This window comes from Anopheles stephensi, chromosome 3 (genome assembly GCF_013141755.1).
Source record: "Anopheles stephensi strain Indian chromosome 3, UCI_ANSTEP_V1.0, whole genome shotgun sequence".
In the NCBI taxonomy this organism is placed as follows: domain Eukaryota; kingdom Metazoa; phylum Arthropoda; class Insecta; order Diptera; family Culicidae; genus Anopheles; species Anopheles stephensi.
This window is the reverse complement of record NC_050203.1, coordinates 24713491-24732473: the sequence shown is the minus strand read 5'-3', so window position 1 is coordinate 24732473 and position 18983 is coordinate 24713491. Positions and strand designations below refer to the sequence as shown.

Below are 18983 nucleotides of genomic sequence, written 5' to 3'. Positions count from 1 at the left end.
CTCAAACAAGCAAACCCCCCATGGTGACCTTTCCCAAAATTACTCACCGTAACTCTATCAAGTCTTAATTTCTTGTCAACATAATCTCCACAACTTGGACAAGGTTCTCTGGAGCGGAGAACTTGGTTGGCAGTATGTGGTAGCGCGTGTAACTCTCTCCATAACAAATCTGTGAAAACCTCCCTTCGCTCCATACACTCCCCCCCCCACCACCTCTTTCGGTATGTGCTTGGGGTTTTTTGGGAAGAAAAGGATACCACTCGTTTTCTGGCTGTAACCGAACACCGAACCTGACCCTTGGGCTCTGCCCCACCACATCAACCGGTGACCTGCAGTTAATTTGCGATCATCATCTGTGTGCTGGTGGCGTCTGCGACCCAAACCTTCGGATGAATCAGAAGTCCAAAGGTCAGAAGAAACAGGAGAGCGAACCCTACCGAGGCGGGAGAAGCAGCAACCGACACAAACGTTGTTGTAACCGGCCTTTCGCCGACAAGGACCTTTCGTCACTTATCTGTCAGCCGTCGCTCCGTCATCACTCATCACCGGGGTGGAGCGTGAGGGTTGAGCAAATGACCTTCGCATCCGAAGCACTGCTCGGGGTGTCTCTTTCCACCATTCCATCCATTATGGTGGAATCCGTCAAAACGCTTGCCCATCCATGGAGGAAATGAGCTACATGAAGACATTTACTGACAATGGAGCAATTTAAACCTTTTCATCCTTTGACGTGGTTGCTCCTGCCATTGTTCGCGTGGTGGCGGGAGCGGATTTTTTTCTGTTGGGATTGGTGGGTAAAAATTTCTAGCCAATTTGTGATTTTACGTCTACGGGTTTCTTCTTTCCTTATCTCGTGTGAAGAGAGTCTCCCGGCTTTTTTTTTCTTCTAAGTTTCACTGTTGACAGAAAACGATACCGGGCTATGTGAAGCTTCTGGTTTAAGAGTATTAGTTACGCTGAATGGCAGGTAGGAAGATACGATTTCCAGTGGTGAGGTTGAGGTGTTTACAGGCGAAAGAAAAGACTGGATAAGATCAGGCGTCATTGAGCCTGAAAGTCAGCCGGTTTTGTTGGTTGCACGACGATGTTGATGATGATGCAATCCTGCCGACCGGGTCCAGGTCCGTTGGCAATCGTCATCTGCTCTGCTTAATCGCCCCGAACGCCTTCATTATCGGGGATTTTGTCATTTTCTTCGCACTGAAAGTCCCGGCGGCCACTTTTGTCCTGACAAGTGGGCGTAAGTGGTAGACAACTTGCTCACTCTCTATTGGACTGGACGCTCGAGAACGTTGAGAAAGAAGTATGAATCACTCGCGCTCATCCCCGGCAACTGACTACGGAAGGAAAGCAAGTGTATAAGCTGGGCCGGGGAAGAAAAACAACTAACGTATCAAAAGATCCAGTACTGTCCTCACACCCCAAACATGTACAGAAGAGAAGTCAACCAGAAGCGGGCAGCAAGATACAAGCGAAACCTCAGCTCATCTCACGACAAAAGCGTGAACAAACGGACGAAGCTTATGACATTACTTCACCCATTAAAGACTAATTAGCTTTACACTTTTGTTCGTTCCGCGCCACGGCTCGAGAGTGGATTAATTTTGTGCAAGCATCATCTTGACGGCAAATGGGGGAAGGAGAGCGTTTACGATGGGCCACACCGTTTGCTGCAAGCTACGGGGGAGTAAGGTAGTGATTTTTTTATTATCCTACCCCGGGTCGGTTGAAATCCATCCATCAGCGAAGCAAAAGTTGCCGGTAGTCCTCTTGAGTGAGGGAAGGACGCCCGGAAGACGGGGTAGGATCATTTATCAATTATCAGGTGGTGCAGGTGAAAATTTCATTTTAAAGCGGTTCGCTCCCTAGCTGCTCATTAACGAGCGCACGATGAGGGCAGGCAGAACGGGCGAATTTTACGGCAAAGTTTGCGCTTAATGATGAGCGACGAGGAACATCTTACACAGCATCCAGGGGAATGAGTGTGTTTGGATAATTAAGAGTTTTTACATGCTGAAGAGCGAAACAAGCGATCCAATTTCCATTGACATTGTCATATGCCGCTATTGAAGCATTGTGTTGTGGTTGGCAGTTTGAATGGGGTTTTGGTAGGCTCCACTCGAAAAAAAAAAATCATTTTATGAGGTTTCATCAAGCTAAATGAGGTCCTGAAGTGCATTGTCAAAATGAATACCTGAAAGTAAAGTGCTTTTCTTTCTGAGAATCGTATCCTTTCTTCAGGATTAACGATTATAGTCCCGGGAAAGGGCTCGGCAGACGATTCGCGATAATTTTCTCATCAATCGTGCTGGTCCCAGGAATGTCTAGAACACTTGAACGAGTCTTCCTGGCACTCCAGATGGTCCTTTCAAATGTACCTTGAGAAATAGAAGGGTTGTCTGAGAGAAGGGTTATGAATATGAACATTTGGACAAGACAGTTGGTGATTATGTGTCAATCATTTTCAACTCTTATTTCTTGGACGTTTTTGATTCTCGGTATATTTCTTCTCATTTAGTAAAGTAAGAAATATTAACCTTATCAAACGTTTTATAATATTTTTTTTTAATTTTTTTTATAAGAACTGAAGAGACCAGACTACAAAATCTACAAATTCCCATGAAAACAACTCCTACCTGTTCAGTAACTCCGACCTTCGCAAACTTTCCATCAAGCTTTACAAATCTGTGAAGCCTCCACTTAAGCTGTCCAAATTTTCCTTCCAGGATCCTTCAGCCGATGCAATTTTTTGTGTAGCCATTTCACCGCTTAAAGTCCTGGGTCCGAAATCATTTTCCGATCCTCCTCGTTCCTTGCGCACTGGAAGCTGTTTATAAAAATAGAAACCGGTCGAGTGGAAAACCATTCCATTCTTCCCTGACAAATGATGGCAGAGGCACTGAGACGGTGCCAGGATGCAATGGGGGGGGGGGAGGAGTGTGGGAGACAAATTAAAATTCAAGTCGCATCTCGAGGACACTAATTACTTAAGCCAGCGTAGCCTAACGTGTAGGCCTGACGAGAAAGACCAACGCTGACGCGATGCTTCAGATAATTCGTGTTCTGCCTGATAGGAGATGTACAAAACCGTGGAAGGTGAAGAACGATCAGGGGGGAAAAAAACGTGAAGAGGAAAAATGTTATTAGTTTTCTTCATACCTTCTCCCACGGGTCTTTACACCGTTTGAAAGCGTCCATCCACCGATGGATAAGTCCCAGGGACGCATGGACCGATGGCGATGGGACGGATACTTCGTTCCGGTGTTCCGTGTAAATCGTTGTTAATTAAATTATCAACTTGTGAACGGAACGGAAAAGAAGACATCGGTTCGCGCATTTGTTAACAGTCGCCCTTCAACGACTTCCTATCGTTCGCCCGGCTTTTCCCGGTCCGGTGAAGGAATGAGACATTTTTACCCATTTTACATCACTTGGCGCTTACCTTGCACCATTGCCCCCGGCACCACCTTGAGACGTTCAATTTCACCGGACCGACACACACACACATACAAACTCCGTAGAGCGAGGCATTTATCTTTTATGGCAAACGAATGAACCCTGGTCGGTTGGGATGGGTGGAAAAAGGCCGCGACATGATGACGGTGCTTAACGAAATTGAATGGAATAAACGGAAAGGATGATGCGAAACGAAGCGAGAAACCAACGAATCTGTCCGCCCGTTATTTTCCCCCTTGCGTGAAAGAAAATGGGCAACCAAAGTGCTGGGAAAAGTCTCTCACCCCCATCTGTTTTCTCCTTCGCTTCACTCTTCGGGGGTTCGGGGTGTCGTGGGTGATGGTCATTCAATTTGCTGCGAAGAAAGCCGCGTGCCGCCGGCAGTTTCGGCCAACGACAATGCGCTATGGCTGGTGGGAGCAGGGTGGGCGCCTAAACAAAACCTACCCCCAGCGGACGGGAACCCACGGATGGGAAATAGATTTTCAGTTGGAGATGGTGTGGCAGGTTTTGGCGATGCTCGCGAAGCTTTCGGGCTTTATTTTGATTTATGGCCACCGATACGAAGGCTTGTTGCGATGGTGGCGCGCAAGATTTTCCCGCAATGAGTGATGAGTTTTCCATTCACCGTAGAAATCATCCATGGAAGCTGTGTGTGAGGGGATGGAAAACGGATGCGAGAGGTTGATTTTACTTTTGCTCGCTGAAATGGAGCGGACATTCGGAAGCTGTTTTATGTCTGTTTGTGTTAGTTGCTTTTGCTTCGTTTGTTCGTCTAGAGTAGAGGGCTTCCGACTCGGCGTTGGTTAATCGTAAACAGAGGAAGGATTGTGGCAATGAAACTTTGCCGGACGAACCTCAGCCTGTAAGATTATCTCGATGGGGGATAACAATATCGATCGCACAGGTTAAAAGGAAGGTCTTGTCAGGACCTAAGAACCTCCGGCCGACGGTTGCTTCTTGACACTGGGCAATCATTTTGAGGAGTGTAAATCTCGTTGATTAAATTTTGAAAGATAAATGTTTGCCTGTTGATTTTGTGAGCGTTGGAGTGGGGAATGGGTAAAGTAGAGTGATCCACGCTTAGAAAGATGTTGGAACGAGTGGGATGGATAGATAATGTCTGTTCCAGTAAAATCTTTCAACAAAATTGAAAAGACAACATCTTGATAAGCTTAAAAGATACTCTAGAAATCATGTTATGACCTTTCTTTTCCAGCTTGGAATGAATATCCGGCTTTTTCGTAAAATGTGTTTAGCAAGGTGTATATGGTCAGCATAGTTTTAGCTGGACTTAGTGTTAGACTTTCTAGGCTAGATAGTTCTAATCTTACTTTTAGCCTAGTTCTTGTTCTCATTTCATATGATGAATTTGGATATTCAGTCGTCACTACGGGGAAACGATCCCGACTTGATTGGAACACCGGTCCTTCCGGTGGTCCACCGGGCCGCTAGGATGAAGTAGAGGACATAAAAACGTTCTACAGAAAATAATTAATTCTAGTTGAATCATGCTCATCTACTGTGAAGTACATATCACTGCCTACAGGGTTTTATGTATTTACTCAAGAACGATTTGTGTATCACCTAGAATTCAAAAGCATCCTTGTCGTTCCATGTGAATAAAAAGAATTCAAAAGAATTAGAGTACATTTTGCAACTGTCTTTTCATCTTTTAAGTAACAATTTGGAACAGCTCTTCTTGAATTGAGTTATCTTTTAGTTGAGCTAGTCCTGGTCACCAAGTGCATACTAATATCGAATGTTTCCTACTTCCCCAGCTCAACTTCCTAAGCTCGATGTTTGATTGTTAAAGTTAGCGTTTTCCAGGAAACAAAAAGTTTCTTGCTTCTCTCTTATCTCCATCATCCGTATTCACAGAGTCAGATCAATTTAAGAGTTTCGGGAAAGAATTTTTAATACCGTCTAACAGCAAAACCACACGTTGTGTTGTTAGTTTGCGTTTTCCAGCATGGCGGTAGCATTCTTTCATTTTGCTATTCTCGAAACGATTCATTTAGACTGAACAACCGATAGCTAACTGATTCATCCGATCGTATTCTGAAGACCAATTGTGCCCGTAGACGGTTGTTAAGTGAAGTACACATCAATCGAAAATACATAAAACTGAGAATGAAAGGAGTTGAGCTGGTGTGTGTGTGTGTTTTCCTTCGGTATGAGAGAACATAAACAATGGTTTGATAGTTTGCCTTTTTGTAGGTTGAAAGTTTTACGATGGAAATTGTTTGGAATGCAATTTTGAGCGGGCTTTGTCTGATGAAGTTAAGAAGACCATGGAAAACATGAACTGAAAGATGTATGTACTACATGTTTTTCATCTCATATGTGTATAGCGACAAATAACTGCTCAGTATTTCAAGAATTGGTTTTAATACCTTCAAGGATAAATAAAAAATATTTTAAAACATCAACTCTAAATATGTTCTCCAATCGTGACGCCTTCCTGGAGTCAAATATTTATGTACGTGGAGTGCATTTTAAATTATCTTTACTGTCAACAAGCTCGTTAAACTGGGTGTTAAATTCTACCGGACCCTCCGGGACGCTACCGGGCACAAAACCGCACAATACACACTGCTTCCGATAAAGCCATAAAGTCTATCCTTTTATGTCATCGTACTGCGCCCCGGAAAGCAAATGGGCGCCGGCCGCGAACCGGAAACCTTTTAATAACTTGATAAAAAGTTAGGCGTTTTGTTTTCGTGACCAGTTGTGGCCAGACAATGATGATAAACTTTATGTGTTAACGCGTTTGTTAATAATGGCATTCGATTGGAAAAGGAAAGCAGTCCGCCCTTCGCCCTTCGAAAAATCACCCTGTTTGTCAATTGGCGTCTTTTTTTTGTTGCTGTTGCTTTCTGCCAAGGAAGAACCCAGCACTGTGAGGGCGATGTGTACAAAGGATCCGGAAGTTCGGAAAGAATATTGACACAAAACTTTTCAGTCAAATGTGTGGAGGGGGAGAGCCGGTGGGAGTAATGTAGCTTCCAGTCGGAGGATGTCGTGCAATAAAACGAATTGTCTTCTTGGAGGGTTTTTGCCCTCATGCCTTTCTTGGTTGTTGACCTGTTTTTATGAGGTTTCTATGAAAATTTTTATCCACTTTTATCTGCTTCAGAAGACGGTTTTTGTGTGTAGGAATTGCGTGTGTGTGTGTGTATGTGCTAAGCAAACATGGAAGAAATGTTTTGAAGGGGGCGATTTGCATTTTATGCGGTTAATTTCGTGAAACCATCATTAAGATAATTTGTGTGAGGAAGGCCAAATAAAGAGAGAATGAGGGCCAGTCTAGAATTTTGTTATAAGGAAAAGAATAAACAATAAAATTTATTTTGTACGAATTTTACTTTACATCACAGTGATGTGAATAACATAAGAAAATGTTAAAAAAAAACAGCACGTTTCGCGTTCGATTGGGTTCTGTTGCTCTTAGCCCAACAACACACATCTCAAACATAATGCGTATTGATTGCGTTACAACCGAGATTGATTCAGAGGTGGTTAAGGTTGCGAGAAGCAGTTCAACGGCGGATCGGATCAGCTATAAAAACACGTTGACGTCGTCAAAAAATATGGTACGCTTCCGGCGTACGATTGAACGCGTGGTTACGTCGAACAGGACGCCGAAGTACGCACGCTCCCGGAAGGAAGCAAATTTATTTTATCAGTTTCAAAAGTTTACGACTTCTAGTTTCTTCTTTCGGGTTGTGGAAACTTTTGACCTTTCTCTACCCGGTGGACTGTCTGCCGTTTTATAGCTACCACGCCGAAACATATGCTACTGATGATTCTTCCAAGTTTGAACGGACCATTTCTGTTCCGGAGACGGCGAACGGCGGTTGGAAGTTAAAAAGAGTGATTCGTTTCTTACGCTTGTTTTTTTTTGTTCTCTCGCTCTTTTTGGTACCGGTGCTGTTGTTTGTTCTGGGGTGGTTCTGGAATAAGCGTGAGGAGTTGTCGATCGGGTCGACTCGTACGACAGGCAAAATATGATTTGTGATAACGGCTTTTGGGACGGGATATTGCTTGAGCGCCAGGAAAGAAGCTGGTGGTGGATAAATATGCTCTCATGAATATCGTACTACCCGGTACGTACGTTTGGTGAGTGAGTTGACGAGGTTATTTTTCAGCTTTTTTTGCACCCGAGAAAGGATCGCGCTCGGTTTTGTGCTAAGGTTAAGCGTGCCGGGTGATGGGAACGCAAACGCCGGATGCTATCGAATTGATTGCACTTTAACGCTTGCCAGGAGGTTGTTGGTTGTGTAGAGAGATGGATTTAGTTGGAAGTTACTAGGGGCAGTGATGAAGGTTGACCTTTAAAACTTGTGAAATTTTAAAGATGATTTGAAATTGTTTGGGTCTCTGATTAGGCAAATAAATATTACCAAACCCACTGAATGGCTATCTACTAAATGAGGCTTAAACTGCTATCAATAGCTTATGATACGTACAAACAATTCAAAAAATGAAACACCATCAATATTAAGACGTTGTTAATTTAATATTTTGAATCATGTCTTTACGATATTCAATAATTCTCCCAAAATTCAATTGGTCATTCAGAATGAGTCCCAAAAGACTCTATCGGTTTAATTCCTATTTATATTTCTAGTTAGACGGCTATGAACATAAATAATCATAAAGAAACTTTTTAATTGAAGAACTAACATATATATTCTCCATGCCCTTTGTGCTTCCCTGGTAAAAGTTATCGATTGTACTAAATTAATCAGTAAAATGTTTCAGTACATGCAATTATTTCCCATTGCAAAGAGCTTATGCATTGTTTCTTTTCTCATTACAGGTGAGTGCGTTTTTATTGAAATTACCACCAAAAATATAAAAAAAATGCAATAAAGCAGGTGAGTAATTAAAAAGAAACACAACAAATAATTCAAACGAAAGGTTTAGTCACAAACCATATTTAACAAGATAAGCACAAAGAACATGTTAGCAGCCGAACTGGTATCGTTTAGACCACAGTTAGCTAACAGTCATTAAACTAACAGCACATTATCGTTCAATCAGATACAATTTAATCACCTAATGCCAACCAGAGCATTTCATGCCAATTAATCACCAACCGATCGACCATTTCCTGCTCCCCGAAACAAAGAGGGCTAGGAGCAGTGGGCCTGAACTGCCTCTCCGTTATCACGGCTAGTGTCAGGTAACAAACAAATTAATTTCCAACCCCTATCAGATCCAAATCACAACGAGGGATTGTGGTGAATGATAAAAAAAAACAAAAAAAAAACCATCCCTTGTGATATGTTTGAACCTGCCTGCTAAATAGTCAGTGCGTGTTACAAAGCGTACTAAATCATTGATTTGGGGCTGTTTTGCCTATGTGGTGTGTGATTTTTATTATGCTTTGTACCACCAGCGTACTAAACCCTCGGTGGAGCTAACCCTTTTTTTTCTAACCTCTGGCAGGTAACGTTCGGCGAGCGCGTGGCGCTCTACTTTTTACCACTAATTGTCGGTCGTTTATTATAACCGGAACCATTACCGGGAAATAAATTAGCCAACGGAGGCCACTTTCGACGCCCGGCGGTAACAGTGGGCGGATTGGGCTGACCGCAATCTCGCGATTTTTGGCCAACGATTTTTCATCCGGCCAAACTTCAATCCCTTCATCTGTTTTGTGTGTGTGAGGGGAGGCTTTTTTTTGCGGCCGATCTTTCGCGCATCTAATTTTTATGTTGATGGTAGTAAATATTTCATAAGAGCCAGCAAGAGACCGTTACTTGGAGGTACAATAAAGCATTTGCCCAATGAGCGAGAAGTGTTGGCTTTTTTTTTGGTTATCCCCTACGTTTGGGTTGGTTGGGTTGCAACCCAGCACAAACCAGTAGAAAAACGGGTTAAAAGGTGGGACTAATGGATGGGTTTTCTGGGGCGCAACGAGGGTTCACAATCTGTGGCGCCAATGTTTGTTGATATTAGATAAGGGATCGGTGGTTGTTTTATAATCTGTGGTTTTGTTCCTCAGGTGGCAAACTAAACAGAATGTTAAAAAGAATGGAGAAAACTTGAAGCCATTCCAGGGGCGATTCCTTCCCTAAAACGATTAGAATTTTTGAGCAGTTCTTTGGCCGTTAAATATTAACGAAGGTTGAAATAAAACCATCAAAGTTGATGAATAATCTAAGCGACAAACTAAAAACGCGTCCCCAACTGAACCACCAACGCGAAGAACTACGAGCTGGGGAACTCACTGAAAAGATTTAATGACCTTGTTAGTGACATTACGTCCATTAAAATTTGTCCCCGAGTGGTCGTTCGGCCAGCGGGTTAGCCGAACTACGTGTGCGGACGCGCCCGTTACGAGTTGGTGGCGTTTAATTTGATATCATAAAAGAATTATGCTGTGCGCGCGAATGTACCTTCCCACAAGCACCCTGTCAAACCCAGCACCGAACAAACGGACTGTTTGCACAAAGGTGTAATATTTGTTTCTAACTCACCTCGTTTTTTGGGATGGAGGGTTGTTTTCTCTCTCACTCAAAACGCACGTGTGACAAATAAAATAATGCACACGGACTAGCAAACAAATGGCTGTTCGCGCGAAGGTACGGCACGGTCCTGCTGTTCACGGTCGGGAACCTGCCACTCGTAAAAGCCGTCAAATCTTGTACTCATAAAAATCAACTAGACCCCCCAATACACACATACACTCTCCCAAACACAGCAGTCCTCTGTACAGTGATGGGCGCTAGTGTGTCCGGGCTACAAAATATGTGCCACCATTAACGTCGAAGCAATACGAATTCATTACGTTTGATGCTCGGCATTAACACCGCAGGAGATAAGCAGTGGTACACAGCGCGTTGGATTGTGTGCGTGTGTGTTGTGCAGAAGTACTGGGCAAGTCTCTTACTGGCATGTGGCAGATAATGAAGAATAAAGAAAAAGTCAAGTATGTTGCCATTTATCTCTTTGAAGTGGGATATTTGGCGTGGATGGTAAGAGGCAAACGATGAAGAGTCTTGCCTTGGATGAGAAAATAAACCATGACACATTAGGCTGGACTGGACTTTGTAATATTTGTTTCAGAATAAGGATTGCCTTGTTTCGCTAATACATACTTAAAGCTTGTGAGAGCTTATGAATAATATGAATGATGTCAGTTGCGTTTAAGAGAGTTTTGAATGAATTAATGGCTCTACTTATTGACGTTGTGTCCAAATAATTATATCTTGCTCAGCTTTATCGATAGCTTTAATGATATATCTTATAGCTGTATTCGCTATTAGACCAGCGTACATTTAACAGGCTTGGTTAAGAAAAAAACTATACCCTACTTAGGCATTTTGCTACTGAAGTAGTGCACCTTGCCTACCTTGTGGCGTAAATCTGAGGCGTAAATATAGTGCAATATGTTTGAGTTTAGCATTTAGTACTAAGCGTTACGAACTTGAAATAAACAGCTATTGGTTAGTATTTAAGGCTTTTAAAAATTGTTGTTTAGTTACTCTAGATTTCCTTAATGGAGTTTATAGGTTAAACCTAATTTAAAAAGTTCTTTTGGTGAGCAAGTGAGAGCTTATCATTTGATAGTATGTATTTGTAGGATAGAAGCAATGGGGCGGTCCGGCGGCTGAGGCGATAACGGATGACTACTTTACTTCAGATAAATTTAAGTCACAAAAAGTCAGAAATGGCAGGCTGAGACTTCCCTAGGTTGTAGTGCCAAGGAAGTAGAAAAAGAAGATTTACTAGACTAGACTATCAGGAACCTAGGTAGTAATTTTAAAGAAGGTGTTTGATAAATATCTTTAGCTGTGACAACGGTGTTGAGACAGAGCATGATCAGGGAGCATATTCAATCCTGACTGCCTCCTCGTACGCAGGATTGGCTGGCTATCCAGCTAGCTAGAAAAGGCAGGACACTGCAGGCGTTTTGGCAGCCTATGTGACAGCGGCTCTAGTCTTCAAACGACAGGCCTGCGGTTCAAATCCCATCCAGACCGCCTTCCCGTACGTAGGACTGTCTATCGATCTATGCTTATCACCAAGGCACAGAAAGCCAGAAATGACAGACCAACATTCTCAAGGTTGTAGTGCCTAAGACGAAAGACTACCATCCACCAAGTATGACAAAAAACAAAAAAAATCTTAGTATGAATCGTACGAGTCACCTATTACATTGTCAATAATTGCTCATTTTATTTTTCAAAAATCTCCTGCACTCATCTCCATCTTTTGAGCGCTTGATTGCGACGTAAAATTCATCCAACGGCCTTCAGTGACATTCACCCAACACATACACACACACAGTTCTCCCAAAGTTCACACCAAGAAAACCGCGATCCACATACAGCACAGCACACGATGTCCAGTTGTTACCCGCACACCTTTCATAAATGACCGATAGTAATTATCTGCCGGCGAAACCGTAGCCACTTGGCTTATCTTGGCCGAGCAAAACGATCACGGCTTTGATAAGCCACCATAAACTGCACCATAAGTTTCAAGGTTTTGCTACCCGCGTGCGGACAAAATGCTGTGTGTCTTTTTGGTGATAGCAACAATTTCGGTACCGTTGACTCACGGTGGTTGACGTTCTGCGGGTGACAAGTGTTTGGCTGTTTGTCACGAATTATGCCCAGACAGGATCAGCCGAGCCGGAAATGAAAAATGTTCCGAGCGTTTCGCTGACACAAATGACTGTTGGTGGCGGGATGTTTGGGAAAGGGTTTTAGAAAGCCTGAGACGGTGGCTTAAAGTTAGGTTAGGTGCAGTAGTAAGCAGGTCGGTGTGACTGAGTGAAAGATATTCTACCCAAACTGTCACACGCCATCGAAAAACATGCTAGGAAGCATGTCTGGTTCACTGAAAAACGCACCCATTCGGTAGAACTTAAGTTGGCAGAAAGTCAACTGAGCGAGCAACAAATCAGTCAGCGGTGGCATCGGCTGAAAGTTTGTACCGAAGGTCTGCAACTGAACCGCGGTTTCAATTAACATCCTTCAGCCTTATTATTAGCTCGTTTTACACGAGATTATTTCGGAATGTTTTGGCGTCGGACGGAAGGGTGGCCTGCGTGGCGGAAACACCAGACGATTGTTGCTATCCGAGCGGGGTTTCTCGATACTAAACTAAGCAGCGTTGGGGTGCAGCCTAACAGCCGAGAAGCAACAAATTTAATTTATTTCAACCATTCAACCCGGAAGAACGATGGCATCCGTCTCATGGACATGCGTTTGTTGAGGTTTGTAGCTGTGAGGGTATGCTCCACGGCAGACGCCACTGGTAGACAACATCCTGCCGGTAACAGGACGTCGAGCTTTACCATTGTGAAGTTTTGTTGCAGGAAACGATGAGAGAGAGAGAGAGAGAGAGAGAGTGGGGCTGGAAATGAGGCTTTTAAAATAAGCCAAACAAATAATTTAGTGTATATTGTGGCCGAAAGTTTTTCCCACCCAGTCCAACAAGCCGCGCTACGCTTCAACGGGGAAGTTTTCGCCAAAAAGCCACGGTGCGTCTCATTATTAGCATACTCTCGGATTTTGGGAGCGGTCAGTCAAGGGTAGGTTCAAATAACTTTGGGGCGAATAGCTCGAAGCGTGTCTCGGTTTTGCTGGCTGGTCTTCAGTGCCGGCTCCATGGTTGAGCGAGTTGAAATAATGAGGCTTGTTGGAGAATTTTGTAATAAAATTCATATCATAATGAGCCGTTGTTTGGGAGCAAAAAGGTTGTTGGGCTTTCGCGCTTTCCTTTTTTTTGACTATATTTTCAACAAGTTTTGCAAGTTGGTCGATAAGCTGCTACTTGTAAATTCCATTCGCAAACCCGGCTCGCCAATCAATTTATCAATCAAAGTTCGTATTATAGTGAGGATTTATAATGAAGCGAAGCCTGTGCTGTGTTGCTCATTCGATGCTGGTTATTTGATTTTACTTCGTCTGCTGTTTTTCTTTTTTTCATGCATCAAGAAGATATTCGGACGTGCAAAGCTTTGCGATTGAACCTTTCCGCCTTTCCGAGCGCTTGATTTATGCATACTCGCAAATGACTCACCTGCAGCGAAAGTGAGCAGCGTTGGAAATAAAAATCATAATCGCATCAATGGCAGCTAGCTCGGCTGTCGCATTCGCAAATCACATTCGAACCACGCGATTCGGTTCGACAGCCGATTCGCGTAAATCTCTGCAACAATAATCAAATTATCGCACACTGATGAAGGGATAATTCGAGGAAATTGCTCCACTAACAAACTTCGCACCGCCCGTCCGCACCACGCACCGGTGCGTCGTCTTGTGCCACCCGCGCTCGTGTTTATGATTTATGATCGAAATTGGAGCCCGTCGCGCCTCGTACTTGAAGCAATCGCCGGGCGCTGTGCGGCTGCGTTTTGGGGTTGTGGGAAGCGACGCGACACGAAGTCATTGATAATTTATTACGATGGGAATAAGATGTGGGAAAGGGACCGGACGCTGAAACAACACCGGAGGCAACACCTTCGACACGATGGGAACATTAATACTGCCCATTCCCTTTGGTCGCTTTCCCATCGTGCTACCCCAGTTCTATCATCAGCCCTGTGTGGTAATTCCGTGTCATAAAGTATCTGCTTTTTGGTTTTCGAAGCCGGGTTGTGGAGGGTGTAGGTGAGCTTAAGAGCGACAAAGTTTACTTATTTCGACCGGTTTATCGGATGGTCCGGCTGTGTCCAGAAAAGAAGGGACGAGGAAGGGAGATCTATGGTGGATAACGTGCGTTGGTTTTGTAGCTGGAAAACCGGATTACTGGCTAATTGAGTGACACGTATGATGAATCGTGCAGCTGAAGGTGCCAATTGGTCTACTTGGCACAGTTACTGTCATTGATTGGTTTCGGGAGATGTTACCGATGAAGCAGTGGGCTGGGAAGCTCGGAAAGCTGACACACGGAAGCCGGCAAGGGATTATTCGATCAAGTGCAGTGTGTTCTGATGGGTAGAGCTTTAGCTGGGAGCTTATCGTGAATAATGGATCGGCTTGAAAAGGTGATGAGGATTTTCGTGGACAATCTTTTGATGAACCAGTCGGTGAGAAGGGGGATGATGAGGTTTGGTGAGTGGGAGTGAGAGTAGAAATCATTTACATTGATCATATTTTATGGCAGAATTTTGTCCAGACGTATTCGTAGACGTGAAAAATGTCTCTTGAGTAACAGTATTTGTATCATACTTATGTTCAATACTTTAAGTGTTGAAAACAATAGCTTGCTGGTGTAGTACTTCAACCATTTAAAGGTTTTACTTGTCATTTCTGGTATCTTTGAGTTCGTTCTTGAAACGGGAGACCATCCGAACAGCATTCGATATCTGGCCCGTCTCTGTAAAGATCGACGTTTCTGAAGAACTGCCAGGTCGTTTGATCATCCGGACGACTAACTTGCGATATAAATTAGAGAGAGAGATTAAATTTTATCAGTTCAAATAGAGATTTGATATTAAATATGCAACTACATTGACGGGATTTTTTTATCCTAACGAACTCTTAGGTCATGCTTGCCATTGTTGGCTTACTAGACTTAATGATACCACGATGGATGGTCAGTTCGCACTACGGGGGAACGGTTTTGATGAGATTTGAACCTGCCACGTGAAAACCAGCGACGCGAGATCGTATCTACCACCGTGACGCAACTTTCTGCATTATATAAGCTACAAAGGCCTAAATTTTCTGTTCATTTACTATTCAGATTCATCAATATACTACCATTTACTTTTCAGTTTACGATCGTTGTTACACATTTTTTTAATTTTTAATGTATTATTATGTCTTGAAAGTTATAGCTGGTATAGCATTGCTTGTGAAATGTTGTAAACAGCTAAACTCTAGTATTTTCGTGGAGGCTTCTATGAAAGTGACTGGTTTGGTTTTCTGTTAAACACGTGTTTTGGGACTTGTTATTCCAACCGTCATTGATTAATTACATACTATGTGAAGCTGAATCTGTAACTGATATATTGTAGTGAAAATCATTCGAAAACAAATACAAAAATATGAAAATTTTACACAATTGTAGAGTGAAACAGCGCTCTTTATAATTTAGTATGGAAAATTGGAAAATATATACGATTTGGAAGTTAAGTTTGCTCTTTAAATTTTATCAATTTAGGATTTCTTTCTTAAATAAAACAAAAATCAACAGTGACATTCTTCTATTAAGCATTTTTATAAATTATTTTGCTATTATCTTTGCAACGGTGCTAGAAACTTCTATTGAATTCCCTTTTCTTTATTTATCTGAAATCATACGTTTCACTGTTCCAAAAGACAAGAACAGCATAGAAAAACAGAAACACGTTTCTTGGCACACGACACGGCAGCAACGCTTTCGTTGCCTGTGTCGTCACGTAAATCTCCCACCATTCTGCACTGGGCATCAGCTTCGTTCTTTCGGGTCTCACTTTCCACCTCCTTACCGCGAGCCAAATTTCTTCGCTCGAATATTCAAATCGATGTACGTTCCAACGATTGCATACCACTTTGCTCGATTTTCCTTGCAAAGCTTGCACACAAGCGCTTGAATGAAGGGAAATATGCTTTGCAAGGACGACCGGTGCCGGTAAGAAAATCGACGAAAGGATACAACCCGAATATGGAGCCGAACGGTCGGTCCGCCGACCGAAATAGACGAACGCCCCGAACCTGCACGAGAGTTTCGGATTCGGGAAAAAGGAAAAACCACAACAAAACAGCTGAATGCTTCGTTTTACATTTTTTGTTAGCCGATCTCCTGTTCGGAAGCACGGTTTTCCACATGGTAGCAATCGAGATGGTCTACTCACTCGCACCTTTGTTTTTAAGGCAACATGGATAGGACGAACCATACTCTCATCTCGTTTCGCCTTCTTTTATCGCTGCCGTTTGAGGGGTATACAATTATCCTTAATGGAAGGAAACACAGCCGATCCTTTGCTAGCATTTCGATTGTACGCTTATCTCACTCTGCACCAAGCAATTTTCTCGTAAAGCACCCAAAAGCACTATACTTTGTGCCTTGTTTTCCCAACCGAAATCGGCCTACCTCGCAACCCCGTTTGCCTTTGCCAGGATTTCCCACCGGCCGGAGTCTTGCGTGACTTCACTCGCTGGTTACGCTGGAATTTCGGGAATCGGAATGCTCGGGCTGGCGAGAAACTGGGCTTTTGCCAACGGTGGGTCAACCCGTTACTTTCAGTGCCGTTTATCCTTCCGCCGGGATAGGAAGCTATTGAACGCCTGGAGCGTACGCCGTGTGTTCGCCCAACCCTTAGTTTTTCTCCTCGCGTCTCTATCCACAACACACACACCCGCTCTCTCTCACTCTCCCGCTCTCTCTCTCTCTCACTCTCTCTGTGTGTCCGTGTGTCCGTGTGTCCGTGTGTTTTTGTGTACGTGTACCTCGTCGTCTAGTGTCCGTGTGCTGATCGCGTGTGTGTCCATGTGTATATCGGCTGTAAATGTCCTGTGGGAGGCAGTAAATCCTTGGGCGAAAAATTCGCCCTCCATCCCTGGGTCCCAGGAAGGACAGCGGTGCCGGAAGGGTCCTCGGGAAGAGAGCACCCTGAAACTTTGCCGAAACAAGGTGCCCCAAGAAGGTGTATGAAATCGAAAATTATTGCATATGCGAAAGGGCACCTGTGTCCTTGAATTTGCATCTTGCATGAGGTCGTGAAAATATGGAGCAATTCTTCGACCACAGTGACCTCTAACTGTATCTAAAACGCTCCCGGAAGATATAGATGTGTGCCAGGGAAAAACTGCTCTGTGCTTTGAACAGAATGCAACATTAACCAAATACAAGCTTACGGTAGTAGCTAACATCTTTAAATATCTCGATGTATTTGGTTATTTACCGAGTGAGAGAGAGACCCTTTGGTTCGATTTGATCGGTTCCTCGTGTGTGTGTGTGTGTCTCTGTGTCGTGTTCGTGTGTGTGTGTGTAAAGTTGGTGTCGTGCAAAATAGTAGAACGTCGGTGTATTTCCGTGCTCTAAATGTGGTTACATTGATTTTCCACGTTTGAATGTCGTGTAAACTCGCTGTCGCTAATGAGCCCTTAAGCTAGACGGGAAGAAAGGAAAGTCATACAACATAAAGCTGTATGAATTAGAGTGCAATCTCTGGAAAACTTTAGTTTGAGAGAATCTCGAAAAAAAATCGAACGAGAAACGTCAGTATTATTGTGTGGCTTTATGGTGATGAAAGGAAACCTCCTTGGAATGTGGGTCGTTTTCGAAAAAAAGTTGTTACCAAATAGAAGAACAAACCTTAACCGTATATCAGAGTGAAAGTGTTCGAATATCATCTAAAATGGGTAAAATCTTTGTCTCGAAATGGTTGTAAGTGTGGTAGAAAGAAATGTTGCTGAAAGGAGAAATAATGAGTTGGTCGTTCGCTTACGCTTTAGAACAGTTTCTGACGGTCAAATTTGAAGAAATCTTTGAACAAAATGATTGAAAAGAAAATACGAAAGGTATCACCGAGAAAGACTTAATAGACCATTCTTGAAGGAAGTCTCATTAATCAAGGCTTGCAAAGACAAATGTTAACCATCCAGGATCTTGGGAGACTTAAATTTGCGCTTAGAGCAGGAAAATGTTAACCGTATCTTGATGGATGCTTTTGAGACCTTTTAAAAGAATGGAACGATTCCTTGGTTGGGATTAGTTTGGCGATCAGTTGAGATGCATGTCACATTTCTGAAGTTCTCTTCACTTAACGATAGTGGAACTTTGGTTTATGGTTAGTGGTTTGGTTTATGGTTGATAGTGGCTTTGGGTCTTTAAAATCACATCAACCTCAAAAACAATAGTTTAAAGCTGTGAATCATTGACGAAAGGCACTTGTTTCATATTGTGTAAGAAATATTTTGCACAAGTTAGTAAATAATACACCTGATATATTAGATTAAGCAAAATATTGTGCTTCATTTGATTCCGGTTAAACATGTGTCTGATGAAACAGTTTTTTTGTGTTAGTAATTGTTTTTGAACAAAACCAAGAGAAGAAAATCTTAATTGTTAAATCACGATCTCTTCATTAGTGCTACTTGTTCACACTTGTCCACAGTTAATGGAATATGCATTGCCAAACTGTCCCTAAAACTGGTTGCAGTTCAATTCCCCACTGCTTTCGATCGTGGGATTCAATTCCTTTCCCACCCAACTGGGGCTCATTAGCATGTCCGGATCGGATCATCCCGAACCATCCCGAAATTGAATGGTTTACCGATTGCATGCATTTGGTTAAAGAATCAACCAAATGTTCGGTACCACCGATCTGGTACGCCACCTAATATTCACGCAAATTTATTTCTACCGCAAACAATTTTCCCCAAATCATCCGATCCGGTAACCGAATTTCCTTGCCAGGGGAAAGGCACACACCCTCCCAAAAAACCCCAAACCCAGGATTGGCAGGGAAGTCAATGAAATCGAGTACGTTGCATGCATGTGCATCGGTTAGTGTTGGGAGTTTCCGGAGACGCGTTTGGACTGGTGAACAAACATCAGGGGGAAAATCT

At 43.1% G+C, this 18983-nt stretch overlaps 1 protein-coding gene across 13 annotated transcripts in view; it reads left to right on the top strand.

Annotated features, from left to right (window-relative positions):
• LOC118511369 overlaps window positions 1–18983 on the top strand; it is a 183343-nt gene that overhangs the window by 78578 nt on the left and 85782 nt on the right. The window contains exon 1 of one of the 13 annotated variants that reach the window (XM_036054361.1): window positions 17297–17774. The exons of the other annotated variants lie outside the window; for them this stretch is intronic. The gene's annotated coding sequence lies outside the window, so the exon portion shown is untranslated. Of the gene's footprint in view, window positions 1–17296; window positions 17775–18983 lie in introns of those variants that run through there. 13 annotated transcript variants of the gene reach the window in all.